General features: G+C 36.0%; 1 long non-coding RNA gene across 2 annotated transcripts in view; it reads right to left on the bottom strand.

The window, feature by feature from the left end:
* LOC111814641 overlaps positions 1-19,012 on the bottom strand; it is a 162,482-nt gene that overhangs the window by 73,232 nt on the left and 70,238 nt on the right. The window contains exon 3 of one of the 2 annotated variants that reach the window (XR_002819569.1): positions 16,463-16,467. The exons of the other annotated variant lie outside the window; for it this stretch is intronic. This is a non-coding gene — a long non-coding RNA (uncharacterized LOC111814641). The remainder of the gene's footprint in view (positions 1-16,462; positions 16,468-19,012) is intronic. 2 annotated transcript variants of the gene reach the window in all.

The raw sequence follows: 19,012 nt of genomic DNA, 5'->3' as shown, positions 1-19,012 counted from the left end.
CAATCCAGTTACATATGCCAATTACTACTTTCTATAAGAAATAATTAATTGAACAATATTTCAACTAGCATATTTGGGGGAAAGATATTCAAGCATATCTGGGTAGTTTGAATAGATACTGCTGTAGCCATGGTAGCCTCAGACAGACTGACACAGAAAGTTTACTAGTATATGAAAAAACAAAGTAGTTGAATATTTTTTTAATTCCAAATTAAGGAGACTTATAAATGTAAATTTATGGACTTTGTTACTTATCCTGTATTGTGAGTCTGCATTGGTAAGTGACAAAAAGGTCCTTTGCATAGCTAAGTAGTGCATACTGTGGCCTAGGATTCAGTGAAACAGGGCTTCTGAATTTGTCTGTGGAGTGGTTTGTCATATATGTTGATTAATGAACCAGCATTTTCTATGCCTCTGATTGGTGGAAAAACCATGTGGACTTTCTAATTGGAGATCTGAGAAGAAGAATGTGCTAATTCATTAGAAACACATATGAGGAAGTCTTTTAGCAGTCAATTTTTGATCATATGCTAATGACGTTTATGTCAATATTGAATAAAGTTGGCAATGTCCCTGCCCTGAATATTGACAATTAAAAGGTTCATGATATTTACTATGCCATATCCTCTTAAAAATGCTTTACACATATTAACTCAATTTTCACCTAAACTCTATGGGAAAGATGCCATTATTACCCCATTTTTTAGGTGAGGAAACTGAGGCGATGAATGATTAAATAACTTTTCCCTAAGATCATAGAGTTAGTTTTAGACTTATTCTCAACACAATCTAACCCCTGAGGCTTGGCCCCCAATTTCTAGGGTACACTAATGGTTAAGGGAGGTAGGCCATAAGTACATAAACAGCTCAATAGAAAAGATAGATAAAGATTTATGGAAGTGCTCTGAAGAAAACAGAAGTACTCTTATGAACAATGAAGTCATTATGTCTAGTAGTAATCACTTAAGAGAATCATCTTTGGGAATATTTGGAAATGATATTTTGGGTCTCTTTTGGTTCCAAATGCATTTGAGGAAAGTTTTCTCTAGCTCTGTGAGGTATGCTAATAGTGTGTTAATCAGGATTGCATTGAATCTGTATAACAATTTTGGGAGTATGGACATTTTTATAATGTTGGTTCTTCTTATCCAGGAACATTGAATATGTTTCCATTTTCCCAAACCTTCTTCAATCTCTTTTCTGAGAGGGTCATAATTTTCACTGTATAAATATTATACATCCTTTGTGAGATTCCTTAGTATTTTATTTTTTGGATGTTATTGTGAAAGGCGTAGTTTCCCTAATTTTTCTCAATGTGCTCATTGTTTGTGTATGAAAATGCTACTGATTTTTGTTTATTGATTTTGCATCCTGCTACATTGCTGAATTTGGTGATTAAATCTGCAAGACTCTTGGAGTTTTTGGGGTCCTCTATGTAGAGTATGATGTCTTTGGCAAAAAATGATATTTCCACTTCTTTTTATTTTTCTCTCTTGTCTAATTGTTCTGGCTAATGTTCTCAGACCTATACTGAATAGGATGGGAGATAGTGTATATCCTTGTCTGATTCCTGATTTTAAAATGAAGGCCTTTGATTTTTGCCCATTTAGTATGATGTTGGCTATTGGTTTCTCATAGATGGTTTTTATCATGTTGAGGTGTAGACCATATTTTCCAACTCTCTGTAGGGTTTTGATCCTAAGTGAGTGTTGGACTTTGTCAGATGCTTTTTCTGTATCCATTGAGATGATCATGTGGGTTTTGTGGATGTTTCTGTTGATGTGGTACATTACATTTATGGATTTGTGCATGTTCAGCCATCCCTTGCATTCCTGGATTGACTCCCACTTGGTCTTATGTGTAATCTTCTTGATGATTTGCTGCATTATGTTTGCTAGTATTTTATGAGCATTTTTGCATCTATATTCATTAGAGAGATTGGCCTATAATTCTCTTTTTCATTTGGATCTTTCTCTGGGTTTGGAATGACAGTAATACTTGTCTCCAGGAATGAGTTTAGGAGAATTGCTTCGTTTTCAATTTCACTGAAGAGTTTGAGAAAAGTTGGCTTTAAATCTTCTCTAAATTTCTTGTAGAATTCTGCTGTGAATCCATCAGTTCTGAGCTTTTACTTGTTGATAGTTTTTTAAATTATATATTCAATTTCATTTCTCATTATTGTGTTATTCATCTTGATTCAGCTTTGGATGATATTAGAATTGGGCTAGATTGCAAGGTCTTCCATAAGAACGTACCATAAAAAGAAATGTATTGTGCAATAGTTCTGAACAGTAGAGTTTTGAGATTGTTATCCTTGTGTTTTTTTTTCCTTTTGAAAGTGTTTTACATGCCCTTTCCCTAGCTTCTGATGGGTTTCTGGCAAGTCTTGGCCTTCTTTGGCTGGTAGATGTACCATTCCAATTTTTTTCTTCATATTCACTTGGTGTCCTCCCTGTATGTCTGTCTCCAAATTCCACTCCTTTTAAGGATACTAGTCACATTGGATTGGAGGCCATCTTATTGAAGTATTATCTTCTTAACTAGTTGTACCTGTAACATCCTTATTTTCAAATAAGGCCTTTTTTGATGTTTGGGAGTAGGACTTCAGCATACAAATTTTTAAGGAATACAATTAAATTCATAACAGGAACCCAAAGAAAGTCGTGCTGTGATGGTGCCTCAAAGACAGTTTTCTTAAGAATCTTGTTGTTGGTAGGATCTCCTAGGGGAAATGAACTGAAAGAAATAGTTATCTTTCAACATAAAAGGCACAGCTGAATGTATGAATGAACAAGTTAGCTTTGTCTTTGAAGTCGATGTGATGGATTTACCAGGGCTCTGCATTTGACATGTTGTTTTAGCTGGCCTCTAAATGTGCTGGTTCAGCCACAATTCCTTCCTCAGTTTTTATCCAATAAGAGTCAGCACTTATTAATGCAAAGACCAAGGCTAATGAGTGGTCTGAAGAGAGAATGATTCTGTGATCAAATGCTTAGCTTGGTTCTCATGAACTCTTGGTTCCACCTGGCTAACATAGAAGGAAAGGAAGAAAGCAGTCCAAACTTAGCAGTTTTTAGGCAAGACTATGTTTTAAATCCTGATATTTTTCATGAGAATCATGTCTCACAGGACTGTGAGTCCACTGTTTGCCCTATGTCTTAGTTTACTTATACTACAAAATTTTTTGAAAATGGGTAACAATTTAGAAACAATATATATGTAAGCAGGATGGTTTGTACAACTATATCATAGATTTCTGCTGGTCTGTGGAAAGGGAGTAGTTGGTGCTTAGGTTATTTTGCCTCCTTTTTCAATTCTTTTGCCTTTTCTTTTTTCAATTTCTTATATTTCTTTCTTTTTCCAATTTTGCATGCACATGTTTGGTAATAGGAAAGCCTCATTTGAAGACAACACTATTCAATACAGTAAATACTGTGAAATTTGTATCATTTTGTTTAATGAAATTCTGTATAATTTATAATTTTTTAAAATACTACTTTACACTCTCTTTAAAAAACAAAAATTAAGAAACAAACAAAAATCAAATAGAAATTTATTTCTCATAAGTCTGGGAGCTTGGAAGTCCAAGATGAAGACACTGACTTGTTGGTGCCATGTGTGTTGAAGACTAAATCTGTGTTTCCAAAGATGGTGACTTGTTAATATGTTCTCTGAAGAGGATGAATTCTGTATGGTATAAGTATGGATTTACCCTTTCAAAGTCTTATAAGGTACTAATTGCATCTATGAGGAAGAAGCCCTAATAACCTAATTATCTCCTGAATACCTCTCTACCTCTTAAGCTTCTTTTCTTCTTTCTTTCTTTCTTTCTTTCTTTCTTTCTTTCTTTCTTTCCTTCTTTCTTTCTTCTTTCTTTTCTCTCTCTCTCTCTCTCCCTCTCTCTCTCTCTCTCTCTCTCTCTCTTTCTCTCTCTCTCTCTCCCTCTCTCTCTCCTTTCTTTCTTTCATCTTTCTTTGTCTCCCCTTTCTCTTGTTACTTCTTTACTGGAGATTGAACCCAGAGCCTCGCACATATTAGTCAAGCACTCTACCACCAAGCCACATCTCTAGCCCCAGAATTAATTTTCATCATGGATTTCTGGGTGAGAGAAACATTCAAACCATAGCACCCTACTAGACTATTAATTCACCTCATTAAACTGTGGCACTAAGTTAAATCCAAGTCTAAGTAGTTGGTCATAACAGAAAACTAAATGCAAATTATGAGGCTTCTCTCGTTTTGGTGGATATGGAGATGGGCTAGGCATTAAAACTATTGACCTGGAACAGTTTTAACATCTGACTTACAACCCCGCCACCTCATAGTCCTCCTTCCTTTTTCTCTTGACTAGTGTGCTTTCTTACTGGTTGTGCCTTCCTCCTAAGAGTGTTTTTTATGTGAAAATTCCCCTTTCCTTCAGTTAAGTCTTAAATCCTTCAGGGGACATCATCCTATCAAACGAGTTTAAATTTAAATTTAAACAAATGCATTTGAACCTAGTAATGTCAATCTTGGCCATGCTCTGGAGTTCCCTGAGATTTTAAAAATATTTATGTTTAGGATCCCTGTACAAATATGTTGTTTTATTTGCTGTGGAGTGTGGCCTGGTCTTCGGGCCTAAGAGATTCTAATAATCAGCCAACGTTGTATCATTGCTGATTGATCATTGCTGTAATATGAATCTTAAAAGAAGGTTGTTATTAATTCTTACAAACCTGAACAGGTTGAAAAGGTAAACTGTTTGACAAAGTGAATTTGATTTTCATGGCCTTGAGTTGAGGATGAGATCAGCAGGGTACATTTTGTCAATGGGGAGCCCAAGTGGATGAGACCTTTGGGTTCAGATACTCCTGGAATAATGCTCTTACTATATCCTTATAGGGTATGGTTTGCCTTCTATCTCTATTTCTGGAGTATTCAATTCACTAGATCCATTTCTGAAGCTTTAGAGTTTTTGTTTTATTTATTTATGTATTTTTTTTTTTGCTTTCTCCAAATATGGAAAGTCAACCTTTTACCACTCATATACTTTTCCAATGCTTTTTGTGTTTTTAATTTGAAGCAGGTTCTTGCAAAGTTGCCCAAGTGAGACTTGAATTTGGATCCTCCTACTTTAGTTTCTCAAATATATAGGATAGCAGGCATCTACTGCCATACTCAGCAAAAGGTTGTAAAGGTGAGTGTCAGTGTGGGTAGGTGTGTTGAGGAAAGGGGTAGGCTGCAGTAGCAGGCAAAGCTGAGGATGTTTTAGTGCTTGGCTGATCTGATAGATGTTTGCATTCAAGGCTTCTTGAGTATCCTAAAGAGACAGTAGAGAATTATTGGTTCATATATATCAAGAATAAACTGTGGTGGAAAATCAGTCTTTAAGAATTACAGATATTCAGATGATGTAAAGAATTAAAAAAATGTATCCGCATAAGTGGAATTTAATTTGGACTGGAGCTGGGAGTCAGCTAAAAATAAAGGCCGGTAATGGCAGATAGGGCAGGAGAAAAGGGGGACTAGGTATGCCTCTGCCTTTAATTAGCATCCTCCTCAGTGCTGTGTGGAAGGATTACTTGGAGCATTAATTAAATTTGCAGCTGATGCTAAATTGAGACAGGTTCCAAGGGCTAATGAGACCCAGGAGTAATATACAGGAGTTGAAGGGAGGAAGAAAACAAGACTCCTCCAAAAAAAGCATCCCTTTCCCACTGGGTGCAGAGTTCCCAGTGAACACAGATCCTCGCTAAGAGGTTAGTGCCAGAAAAAAACCAGGAGATAATATCAGATATAGTCTGGATTAGAAGCCTGTTTCTATAGCTCTTTCTTCTTGAATATCTGTGCTTATTTTTTTCTAAGGAACTCCCATGTTTTCCTTCCACTAAAATATATCTTCTGATGGACTACACAGTAACAACTCAGTAATTCTCCAAGGATGGTCCCTGGAATAGCAGCATCAACATCACTAGGGAATTTGTGAGAAATGGAAACTCTGGGGCTACATCCCACACCCAGATCACAGAGGATTAGAAACTCCATTTTAACAAGTTCACCATGTGATCCTATGATCAAATTGAAGTCTTCTCTGGGAGGCCGCTGCTTCTCCCTGACTGAGCATTTGTATTAGAATAGTTTCAAAGAATTTCAGGTCTCTTGAAATGGCACTTTAGTTATTCAACCTTATCCACAGGGTTTTGACCCAGAGGCTGAAAGCAGGTATAGACATTGATATGATCTGTAGTCATTTAAAGTAATGTCTGTGTTAACCCTGAATGTGAGAGCTTAGGAGGGGTCTGGTAGATGACCCTGACTCAACTTCCTCATGATGAGATACTTGTGAATGTAAAGGGATGTAGCTGATTTTATTATAGCATCTTCTTATTGGGGCCAATTGTAGGATCTTCTTATTAGGGCTAGATTGGGACAAGTGTCTCTGTCTCCTGACTCCTGATCCAAGGATTTCTTTTCTCCATGGATACCATCTAACTGTCTTCCAGTTGGTTAATGTAGGCATTTCAGGGATCTGAGAATAATCTTCATTTCACATGGTCTGTGGCACATGTTATGGCTTGTGTCTAGATGATCCCCAAAACCTCATGTAGTCATATGTGGGGCTTTTTCAGAGGTGGCTGGATCTGGAGTGTGTGATACTGGGACTGATTCATGGTGCAATTCTAGGTTTAAGTGCACTGGGATTAAGGGTATGAGTGCTACCTGCCTTAAGTTGCCTGAATGAGATAAAAGAGATAGAAGGAATTGTGGTCAACCCATGTTACTAATATAAGGGAAAGAAACTCCCAATCTAAAAGATATCTGAGACAAGTTTGTCCTCTCAAAAATGGAAGAATGAATTTTAGAAACAATGGAGGTTAAGAGCAGAATATATTTATTGAGGGAAAGAAAGCTTCTGTCTGAAGAGGGACAGAAGAGGACCTGGCCTTTTCTGGAGATTTTATAGAGCAAAACATAAAGTATAAGGTGGGTCTAAAGTAGGAAAAAATGGGAAGTCACAAGGTGGGTATCAGGTGGGACAAAACTGTGGTCAGTCAATAAAATTGCATGTATAATTGTTCAGGTAAAATTGATTAAATTGGGATCAAAATGGCTAAGTCAGTCATGTACCAAATGGATATGAATATAGAAGAGGGGCCTTTTCTCTAGGGAGTTGGGTTAGTGACTCTTCCTGGCTCTTTCAAGGTGATTGATGCCTATTTAGAATATCAACCGCTGAAATCCATTGCTAGGGTGGTACGTGGGTGTGTTTGTTTAATCTTTTGTGTTGAGGTCTGACCCACAGTGGGAGTACCTGTTTCTCCCACAGTTATAAGGTATCTTGTCTTTGTACTGGCTCATTGAGGGCCTAGCCCTGAGTGCCTGTAATATTTCTATTTAACCCAGCTTCCTACAACACCACTTTGTTGCCTTCTGCCTACCATGAACTGTTTCTCCTCTGCAATGCTACTCTGCCTTGGAGCCAGCCAATTATGGACTAAAACCTGTATGAGTTGTGAGCTAGATAAATATTTTTCCCTTAACTTTTGGGTGTTAGATATTTTGTCTCAGAAATGAGAAAAGTAACTAAGAGCACATCTGAAGGCTGATGGGGGGGTAGGAACAATGTCATTCTGCGCTTCTTAGGTTCTGAGTTTTTCTTTGCCTTTAGCACCACACAGGTTCCCTCCACTCAACCAAGGGAAATCACAAAAACTTCATGACACTAGCATTTATTTCTACAATTTATCATTGCACATTCATTGATCACTTATTATCCATGTGGCACTGCTAAACACTGTGGGAGTTGCATGAGTGAATGAGGCTGAGATTTTACCATTGAAATGCTGATTAATAGAGTGATCATTTCATGTAACATGCAAACAAGGTCATCCTTTGAAAGCTGAATGTTGATAATATTTACTCAGTGACAACAAATGTAAACTGGAGCTCTACCGAGGAAACCATGATGCATGTGATCTTATTTATAGACAAATAAGTGATACAGAAAAACACAGCATCATTAGAGACCACGAGTTATGAATTGACATAGAATCTGTCAGAAGCCCTGTTTGCCTTGACTTGTGGGTTGATTTTTTTTTCTTTCAGAAGGCAGAAATTCTGTTTCCTATTTGTCCCTGCTGAGACCTCTTGTTCCATGTAGCTGTGAGGCTCACTGAGTAGAATGAAGTCTGCTGAAGACAATGCAGAGGAAATTTGTACCCAGTTGTGAGGCTGAATCTTCATTTGTCTCTTTTATGATGTTAAACTTGCCCATTCAACCACTACTTCTAAGCTGTTTCAGGAAAAGCACCCTTACCCTTTTTCCCTGCATTAGCTAATAAAGTAATGGCTATCTGGAGACACTTGGTTTTTGTTTCCAGAGAACACTGATCATCTCAGAACCCTATCTCCTTACAATTCTTGTCTCTTGTTCTTTTTCTTTCTTGCAGTGTGCCATATATTCCAGGCAGGAGATTGTGGACTCACTGAAGGGTTTCCTGATAACTAGTGCTATTGAAATTATCTCCAATACAATATGTCTAGTTGAATTTAGTTTGTCTATTCATAGCACCTGTGTATAACATACATATAGAATGTTATGGAAGCATGAAGAAGACTGTAGTTTGACTTTTCAGAAGAGTGGGTATTTGAATTGGACTTTACAGTTTGAAAAATGGAAGGTGTCTCACTAACTACCTGTGCAAATGTGGCATGTTGTGCACAATGGCAATGAAGTTAAACACCCAGAGTGTATGAGGAGGCTGGTGATTACCTGGTGGAGCTGGAGAGTGAGTAGGTCCCTGCTGTATGGGATGGGACAACAGAGGGAGGCAAGGACTGGAAGAGTGGTGTGAGAAGTTATCAGAGTCTGAGTGTAGACTGGTCCTCAACTGGATACGATAAGTTTCCTCCAGTATGTGTACCTTAATAACTAAGAGTAAATAGAGTTGAGGGTGTCACCTTTTGGTTTTACTGATTTCATGGCTTAGTTGATGTTCATTTCCTGGTTGTTCTATTTATAATTATATATTAGATGGTATTGTGTTTATTTTATAGGACCTGGCTTTGTGCAGCACTTATATGAGAATCTCATTGATTTCTCTATCCTTGGCACTGAAGGGTGATGGTTGTTGACTTGAGCCTTTTATAGCTCAGCATATTAATATGGCTTTACTTTTTGTAATTTGTTTTTACACTTTTCTGCTGGATGGTTAAGACCAAGATGAAGCAAGACCTATATAATAAGAAATGTAACTTTTGCATCTGACAAAGTCAGTTAAATCCCCTCAGGATTTACCCTGAGACCCTGTACAGCAGATGAGTCACAGTCATTGCTTGACCAATTTGCTCTAAATACGTATACCTTCTAATGTCACATAAATTACTGCTATACTGTCTCTCAAGTAAATGTTTGCTTAAAAAGAGGGTAGTAAATGTAAGCAAGAGACAAAAACAATATCATAGGACTGTCCTGCTACAATGCAGTTGTAGATTTCTAAATTTCTGAGTAAATATATGTAATTGTTTATTCCTTTTTAAAATTTTTTTCACATTCTATAGAGTTTTAAAGTTTAACATATCAAAAAAAGTTTAACATACCAATACTTGATGGAAAATACCTATTCCATGTTATGTCTAAGATGTTTGATATTCAGAGAGACAGTGGGGTTAAGCTCAACTGATAGTGGGGCTATACATGGTAATAATATCATTCCACTTCTCTTCTGGAGGGTTAACAACTTAAGTTTGCAGACCAAACATTAGAGAAAAAGAAGGGCTACAAGGATAGCCAACATTTTGGCCCTAGCCATTCAAGGTCAATGAGGACTCAGGACATAAGAAAACTTTACCATAACATCCTGAAACTCAGGAATGTCCCAAATTTTCTGATCAAGGAGATTATGGGGCCACAGAGGAAAGTGATCAATGATGTATGATGTGCTTAAGGACAGTCATCTAGAGAGAAACATTCTCTTATGCCACACATTTTTCAGTTGGTTTTTAATATACCATGCTTTCTCACTGGCCTCCATCATTTGTGCTTGCTCTTTCAATGTTTTTTTTAATGGCTTTTCCTGTAGACAACTCAAGACTGAAATGCCCTTGTTCTTCAGATTCTTCTTTTTTGTGCCTGCAGTCTTTTGTTTGGTGATTTCACCCATTCTGAAGGATTTAAATACTACATTGACTCTTGATCTTGCTTCTTATTTCTTTTCTTTTCTCTTTCTTTCTTTCTTTCTTTCTTTCTTTCTTTCTTTCTTTCTTTCTTTCTTTCTTTCTTTCCTTCCTTCCTTCCTTCCTTCCTTCCTTCCTTCCTTCCTTCCTTCTTTCTTTCTTTTGTATTTTAGTACAGGAACTCCAGGATCTCAGTATGTAGATCAGACTTGTAGTGATTCTCATGTGTTCAGCCTCCCAAGATCATCTGGGATTACAGGTGCGTGCCACTATGCTCAGTCGCAATCGCCATCTCAGCATGCCCCAAGAGTGGGACTTGCAGGGCACCATGGCCACTGCGCCTGCCTACGTAGGCATTTTACTCCTCTGAGCTATTAGGTAGGCCCTCTGATCTTGTTTCTGAATGGTGGTGGTCTCTATCGTTAGCTGTATCTCAGATATCTTCACTTAACTGAAATATCCCAAATTTTAAACATAAACTCTTTTCTTTCTTATTGATATTCCATCTATTCCACTGGGATTTCCTAGAAAGTTTGTCTTATCTTTAGAGTGTCTCCAGAATCACTTTGTCTCTGCAACTACTGTCACCTCTTTGGACCACACCATCATTATTAGTAACACCCAAATTTCTTGAATAGCTTCTTTCTTCTATCTTGCTCTCTACAGTGCTGTCTCCACATGGTGATTGATAGCGACCAGATATTTAGGAATATAAATCAAATCATGTCACTCATCTGGTCAAAAATTTCCCATGATTTTTCACTTCATGTTGAGTAAAACCCACAAAGCTTATTTCCTACTAATTCCTTTGGACTCTTTGCACCCCAGTCTCTAGCCTCACTGGACTTCTCACTGACCACACCAAGCATATTCCTGACTCAAGGATGAGCTCTCTGTCTGGAATTCTCTTTCTTCAAATGGAAGAATGTGACTCATTCTCCTCCCTCATCTCCTTCAAGTACTGTCTTATTATGATTAATGTGGACAGTAGGGGAAGCAGACATGTGTTTTATGGGATGATGTTTATTAATGAGCATTCTGGGGTCAACATTATAGAAGGAAGCAGAAGGAAGTAGGAAACGGAAGAATTCAGGCTGTGACAGTCTAGATGACAAGATTTACCAGCCCTGCATTGAACTCTAGATCAAAAATGGTCCAACAGAATTGCCCCTCATTGGGATGAATGTGACAGCTCATTATGTGCCTCTCTTATGTGAGCTCTGATGTTGGGGAAGGTGGCTTTTGGTAGCTGAACCAATCCCCGAAATAGGTGTCAACATTTCCAGAGGCTGGAGCAAAACTTCATTGAAGGGGAGTCGGACATGATGTGGCCACCAACTAAACTTCTTGATCGGTATTATTCTGACCATATTACTCCTATTTGAACACTGTACCATGCTCTACATTCATGTGGATCTCCTTTAACTATACCAGCAACCATGATTTTACAAACTATAGCATTAATTTATTCTATTTTTCTTCTTTTTTGTGTGTATAGTTTGTCTCCCTGAGTTGGAATGTAGGCCTAATGAGGACAGAGATTTCTATATTTGTCTACTATATTGAGTGCCTACAACTGTGCTTGACACTAGTGGACACTCAATAAATACTTGTGATGAGAGTTTCTTGGTGAATTCTAGCTAATAATAAATATAATATTAAGCATGATCAAGTCAGTGTGAAAATAGAGCATGAGTTCCTGGTTTTCATTGCTATGTAAAATGAAAGATACTGTGGGGTGTTCATTATTTCTAATTTTCTACAGCTATTCATAAGCCTCCAGGGTTAGGTGACCTGTTTATGACCTGTATTTGATTGACTCAGCTTTGGATCCCAAGGGAAAGAATGAGTAATGACACATAGAAGTCTGCTGACCCATATGAAATGTGGTATGTGCTTCTTCTAATATTTATGAAGACTGGCATTTCATTTATACAACATTATTTACAATACATATATATTTCATAATATGCTAATTTTAGCAGGCATGGCATGTTAGGATCAATAGATATTTTAACAATTGTCTCATTAGCTCCTGATGGTCAACATAAGTTGGTAATGTAGACAGCAGTTCAACAATAGCAGGGATTGAAGTAGGAAGGAAAGAGAACATTTAGAAAAGCAAAGATATAAATTCTTTTTGTCACCACCAACTGAACTTGGAGGTCAGGTCAGGTTTTATTGCTCTTGGCTAAAGGCCAGTGCAAGATTTACAGAGCAAGGAAGCGGCTGTGGGTGAGACCAGCATGAATTACAGGGTTATCCAGAGAGAAACATGAATGTGGTTAGTGTGTCAGAGATAATTTTTATAAAAGAAATCTTTAGACCAGTGTTTTACTATCTATCAGTTTTATTGCAAAGCTTTCTAAACATTTGAAAATATCTTTCTTTCTGAAGCGTTCATTGAAGAGAGCCTGGAGATAGGAAAGACCATAACAAGGAAAATGAAAGCTCACCCATTGAAAGCTCCAGTTAATATTGTTATATTTCCCTCTAGATTTTTTCTACATATCTAGTTACTTGCACTTTTATACACATACACAGAAATCTTTTCATTTTTCTTTTTTCAAGATGGATTCAAAGTAGGACTACTGTATGCCTTTATTTAACATCATAGTTTTTATCACTTTCTTAGTGATGATTATAAACATGATTTTGAATCCAAATAGCATAGAACTTTACATGTGTACATATTCTTTTAGTAGTCCTCTATTTGTGCATTTTTATGGTTCTAAAATATTTAGCATTAAGTAGTTAGTATTGTACTATAAGTAATATTGTAATATTGCACCTATCATTTTTACTGGAAATTACCTAATGCTTATCAACAGCAGAATAGATGCATTTTAGTATACCTATGTTGGATTGCTTAACTCAGAATTAAGAATGATAAAGATAAATCTAGCAAAAGTAATGTGAACAAAAGAAGCTTGACCACAGCACACAAAACATGATTTAATTTATATGTGAGATAAAAATGGGCAAAATATGCTGTTAGCCATCGGGATAATGGTTACCTTTAGCCAGCAGTGAGTGGTTTTGAAAGGATTAAGAGTGAGGGAGTTTCTGGGTTACAGGCAATTCTGTTTTGATCTGGTTGCTACATTTTTAGAGATCTTTTATTTATTTGGTACAGGGTCTCACTATGCAGCTTGGACTCATAGGGCTCCTCTGGTCTCAGCCTACCCAGCTCTGGGATTACAGATATGTGCCATCACGCCTAGTTTCGGTGACCAGCACAGCATGTAGTAATGGGGATGAAACCCAGGTCCTAGCTCTTGCCTAGCAGGTACTTAGACCACTGATCTATCTCCCCAGACCCCGGCTGCTACTTTTAAGGATGGTTTCTGTTTGTGAAAAGGAACTGTACTTTTTTGTCATGTTCTTTTATTTGTAAGTATAGTATACTTCAATATAAAAGATGTTATGAAATGTATTTGATAGGCCAAAATTTATATTTCCTCAGTTGCTTCAGTTTCCATTACTTAGATTTTTATCTTTTGTGTTTCTTTCCACTTTTCTTTTACATTAGTTATGTTTTTGCTAATTTTTATAATAAGAATATTTATCTTTTTGTCACTGATACAGAATCTCTTTAAATACTAAGAATATTAACTTTCTGTCACTAGATTGTAAATAGCGTTTTACTTGTCATTTTCCTGGCACAGGAAAGTGCTTAATTTAATTTTTTATGTAATAAGCACTATCAATCACTCTATTTATAATTTTTTCTGTTTATGCTTGAGCAACTCAAATGGCTTCAGACATTATTGTTTGTGAATACAAAAACAATCATAGTAACAGGAACTCAGGGTCCATTTTGCCCTTGTACTTTCTGTATCTACTCAGTTATTTCTGGAATTCTTGGACTCCTCAGCCTGTTTGTTGATGAGATTATTACCCTTAAGACTATTACCCTTAGCTTTGGAGGGTGCAGCATCATAACTACTGCTATATGCAGACACCATTATTGCTGTGTGCAGATTTAACACATGAATACAAACGTGTCCATATTTTAGTAGTTTCTACAATATCTGATAGTTTATTTTACTTACTATGTCAGTTTTTGTATTTTTATCCTTATGTAATTGTATGTTTTTGTGTTTCCAGAGGTTTTATGCTAATAAAAGCAGGCTAGAAGCTACTGGTTCTTCTTTACTTTGTAATTTTGTGATGTACCAACTCTGTTTATTTCTTTAGAATTCACTGATTTTTATTTAATTTAGTATATATTCCTTTCCCTTGCATATCTTGATTTTTTATTTACTTGTGATTTTCATAACCACTTCTGTAAATTATTAACTAGTTTTTATTGTTTTTGCTTAATAAGGTAGTTAAATTTATTCCTGAACATTGAAATCAGCCATTAATTTTAAGGCAATCTTTTTATTGTAATGATTTATTATCCCCAAGTGAAAAATGTATCCATTATAAGATTGCAAACACATGGATGCATAAGGAGGATGATATTTTCTCCTTTTCACTTGTCTTCTCTATAAAACACCTTTCCTTATTCAGACATAAACAGTGTTAATAATTTTGTCTATATCCTCTCAGATCCATTTTGATGAATTTCCCAGTGTATATGTATGTGTCATTGGTATTTATATGTGTTAGACGTACACATGGTTTATGCATTGTAAATACTGTTCCCATTATACAAATTGTTATTTATATTCCCTTTAGTGTACCATATATAGATATATATTAATTTCCAATTGTCCTCTGGTAATGTTTTACAAATTAACATGATCTCCAAGAGGTATACTTTCTAATATTCTACCCAATATTAATGGGAGTATAGATTTTCTAATTTTTGCATAATTGGTAAGAAAATATATTCTTGTTTATATTACTGTAGACTTCCTTGATTATAAATGAGATTCATAGCATTTAATTTGTTTATTAGCTACTAATACTTGTGGAAATTGCTTATTCATATTCTTTGCTTAGTTTTATATTAGGTTGATTATCATTTTCTGATGTATTTGGCTAAATTTTCTCAATATTTTCTAAGTGGTTAATAAATAATTCAATTCCCATGTGATCTAAGAATTATTGAAAAGAGTTCTTATATATTTTCAGAAAGTTGAGGGATTTTTAAATTTGAAATGTAATTTCCTTTCAATTTTATTACATTGAGATAAAAAAAACTTAACCTGCATCATGCTTGTTTTTTGGAATTAAATGAAGCTTACTTCATGGTCTTATACACAGTAAGTTTTTAGCTCTTTCCACAGATACTAGTAAAACATGGATTTCTGCTGTAGATTATGTAGTATGTAGTTACAAAATCTTTCATACTGCTTATATATATAGATTCTTTAAATCTTCAGAAATTTTTCCGTAAACAAAAAAGAGACCAGTTAAAATTGTCTAGTCTTAATTTTTTCCATAATTTGATTGAGAAAAAAATAGCAAAGAGAAAGTTTCAAAACAAATTGGTAGGACAGTTTCAACAATTAACACATTGCATACATTCTTTCTAGAGGTTATTTGCTGAACAAGATGCAGACATGATATTGTATTTACAAACACTATTAGAACAAATCCATCTATTCATTAAGAGAATGTAACTATACATCCATCCTCACAATTTTGAATACACAGATACAAAATGGACAATCACCTGTATCTTTTTTTTTGTTTAGTTCCATCATATGAATATCATAGGTGTGTTAACTCAGCAAAATATTCTAAAAGAGTTCAGTAGTCCATAATAGTATTGGGTCTTCCGCTTGACTGGCAATGTCAGAAATTGTTGACCTGAGTCACCTACAGCTCAACATAACACCATGGTTTTACTTTTTATACTTTGCTTTTATATTTTCTGCTGGATGGTTAAGACCAAGAAGAAGCAAGATATATGAACAAGAGTTGTAGCTTTTGGGTCTGATAAGGTCAGTGAGATCCCCTCAGGATTTATCCTGAGATCTGTACCTTAGCTTGTGGATCTTTTGTCAGTGTCAGCCATGTGGATGAGATATGGCCATTGCTTGGCCAATGTGCTATCTGTGTAAGCCTGAGAGAATGTTTTCTTTCCATGTCACTCTCCTTAGGCACACTCTACGTCATCGATCACTTTCCTCTTTGGCCCCATAATCTCCTTGATCAGAAAATTTGGGACACTACAGAGTTACATGAAGTTACAGAACAAGTTCTCATATGTCTTGAGAGGTAATTGATCTTGGAAAACTAGGGTCAAAATGTTGGCTTTCATTGCGACCTTACTTTTTCCCTAATTATTGGTGTATATGTTTAGGTTATTAACTCTCCAGAAGAGAAGCTTACTGTTATACCATACAACCTAGGCTGTTAAGTTAAAGATCACTATCTGTCTGCATATCAAACATCTTAGGAAGAATTACATAATTCTTATGTTTACATATAAGTCCAAAAATCTAACCATATACAACGTTGAAGCAGGACAGTCCCACAACATTCCGTTCCTGGTCTCCTGACTCCATTCACAACCTCCTTCTTTTTAAACAATCATATACCCGGGAGACAGCACAGCAGCAACTGGCATGTCTTGACAAACAGCACATATTCAGAAGACCAGAATGACAGGCAATCCAAGCATGAACCTACTATTACAAAATACCATCTTCAGTGCAGTTGCTGAGTTTACAGGTGTCAGTATATGTAGTTAGTCAGGGTGAGAATTCTTCCAATTGACTGCTAGATTCAAAAATCTTAAGATTCTCAGGATCTTTGCCTTACCCATCTTCTATATATAAATGTATGGCTTCTCAGTGTCATGTTTTCTAGCACTTCTCCTTTCCATGTCATTAGTTAGTCCTCGAGTCCTTGCTTTCCTTTTATTTGTATCATACCTTTCTATTTGTGTTTCTTCTTTTGAATTCTTATATTAGGGAATCTATATAATATTTACACATGTGTGTCTGGTTTATTTCACTAATCAGTATATGTTCAAGTGGCATCCACTTCAATAGAAAGGCTTGCAGTTTATCATTCTTAATAGCTGAATAATACACCATTGTGTAAAAATACCACATCTTTCTCAACCATTCCTCAGGTGATGGACATCTTGATTGTTTCCAAGACTTGGATATTACAAATTATGCTGCTATAAACATAGGCACACATATATCACTATGGTATGATGTTTTCAGATCCTCCAGGAAAATTCTCAGTAGAGGAATAGCTGGTTTAAATGGGATTTCCAGTCCAACTTTTCTAAGGATTCACCTCACTGATTTCCATAACATTTGCACAAGTCTACATTCCTACTAGCAGTGGAGAATTGTTCTTTTTCCCCACAGCCTTTCCAACATTTTTTGTTGGGTGATTTCTTTAGGAAAGCCATTCTTTATGGGATGAGATGACATCTGAATGCTGTTTTAATTTGCATTTCATTGAAGGTTATTGATGTGTTACACTTTTTCATATATTTATTTGCTTCTTTAATTTCTTGCTATGAGAAATGTGTGTTCATCTCAGATGCCCATTTCTGGACAGGGTCTTTAAATTTTGGGGCCCTAATATTTTTTAGTTCTTTACAAATTCTAGAGAGCAGACCTTTTAATGAGTACTTATTTGTCATGCTCTTTTCCAAATTTGTGGGTTGTCTTTTCACTTTGTTGATAATTTCTTTTGACGGGAAAAGACTTATCAGTAAGAGCACGTTCCAGTTGTTAATTCTTTCAACCGTTTCCCATTCAATTTGATTTTTGTTCATGAACTCTTTGCCTACTCCTATGTCTTCAAGAGTTCCTCCTACTTTCTCTTTTAGGACATTTAGTGTCTCTGTTTCAGTGTGTAGATCATTAGTCCATTTTGACTTTAGCGTAGTGCATGGCGATAGACCTGGGTCAAATTTTAGTTTTTGGCATGTAGAGAGCCAGGTTATCTAGCACAATTTGATAAAGAGGGTATCTTACTTTCAATGAGTATGTTTGGCCACTTTGTCAAAGATAAGGTGACTAAGTGTGTTCCTAGGGTCTTCAGCGACTTCTACTCTATTCCATTGATCCTCAAGTCTATTTCTATTCCAGTACCATGTTGATTTTATCACAGTAGCCTTGTAGTATAATTTTTAGTGAGGAATGTGATGTCTCCTGCTTTGTTTTTATTGCCTAGGATTGCCTTTTCTATTCTAGGTCTATTCTGGTTCCAAATAAATTATAGGAATGATTTTTCTACGTCTGTGAGTTATGTTGATGGTAGTTTGATAGGAATTGCATTAAATCTGTACAGAAATCTTGAGAGTATGGCCATCTTCACAATGTTGGTTCTTCCTATCCAGGATAATGGAATATCTTTCCATTTTTTAAAATCCTCTACGATCTCTTTTTTCAGAGTACTGAAATTTTCCTTGAAAAGTTCTTTGACTTTTTATTTAGATGACTTCCAAGGTATTCCAATATCCTTGGTGCTAATGTAAAAGATATTGTTTCCATAATTTCCCTGTCAGTGTTTTGGTTATCTGTGTAGAGGAATGCTACTGACTTTTGGGTATTGAGTTTGTAAGGTGCTATGCTACTGAATTTCTGCATTAATTCTAGTAGTTTCTTGGTGGAGTTTTTTGAGTCTTCCAAGTAAAGTATCATATCATTTGCAAATAATGATAATTTAACTTCCTCTTTACCTATTGTTGTTCCTTTTATTTCTTTCTCTTGTCTAATTGCTGTAGCTAATGATTCCAGAACTATATTTTAATAGGAGTGGTGAGAGAGGATATCCTTGTTTTTCACCTGATCTAAGAATGAAAGATTTTAGCTTTTCCCCATTTAGGATTAGGTTAGCTGTTGGGTTTTCATAAATGGCTTTTACCAGAGTGAAGTAGAGGCCATCTATTCCAATTTTCTGTAGGACTTTGAACATGAATGAGTGT

Source organism: Octodon degus, unplaced genomic scaffold (assembly GCF_000260255.1).
Source record: "Octodon degus isolate 3935 unplaced genomic scaffold, OctDeg1.0 scaffold00389, whole genome shotgun sequence".
Taxonomy (NCBI): domain Eukaryota; kingdom Metazoa; phylum Chordata; class Mammalia; order Rodentia; family Octodontidae; genus Octodon; species Octodon degus.
Note: the sequence above shows the minus strand (reverse complement) of the source record. Positions and strands in the feature narration are given on the sequence as shown.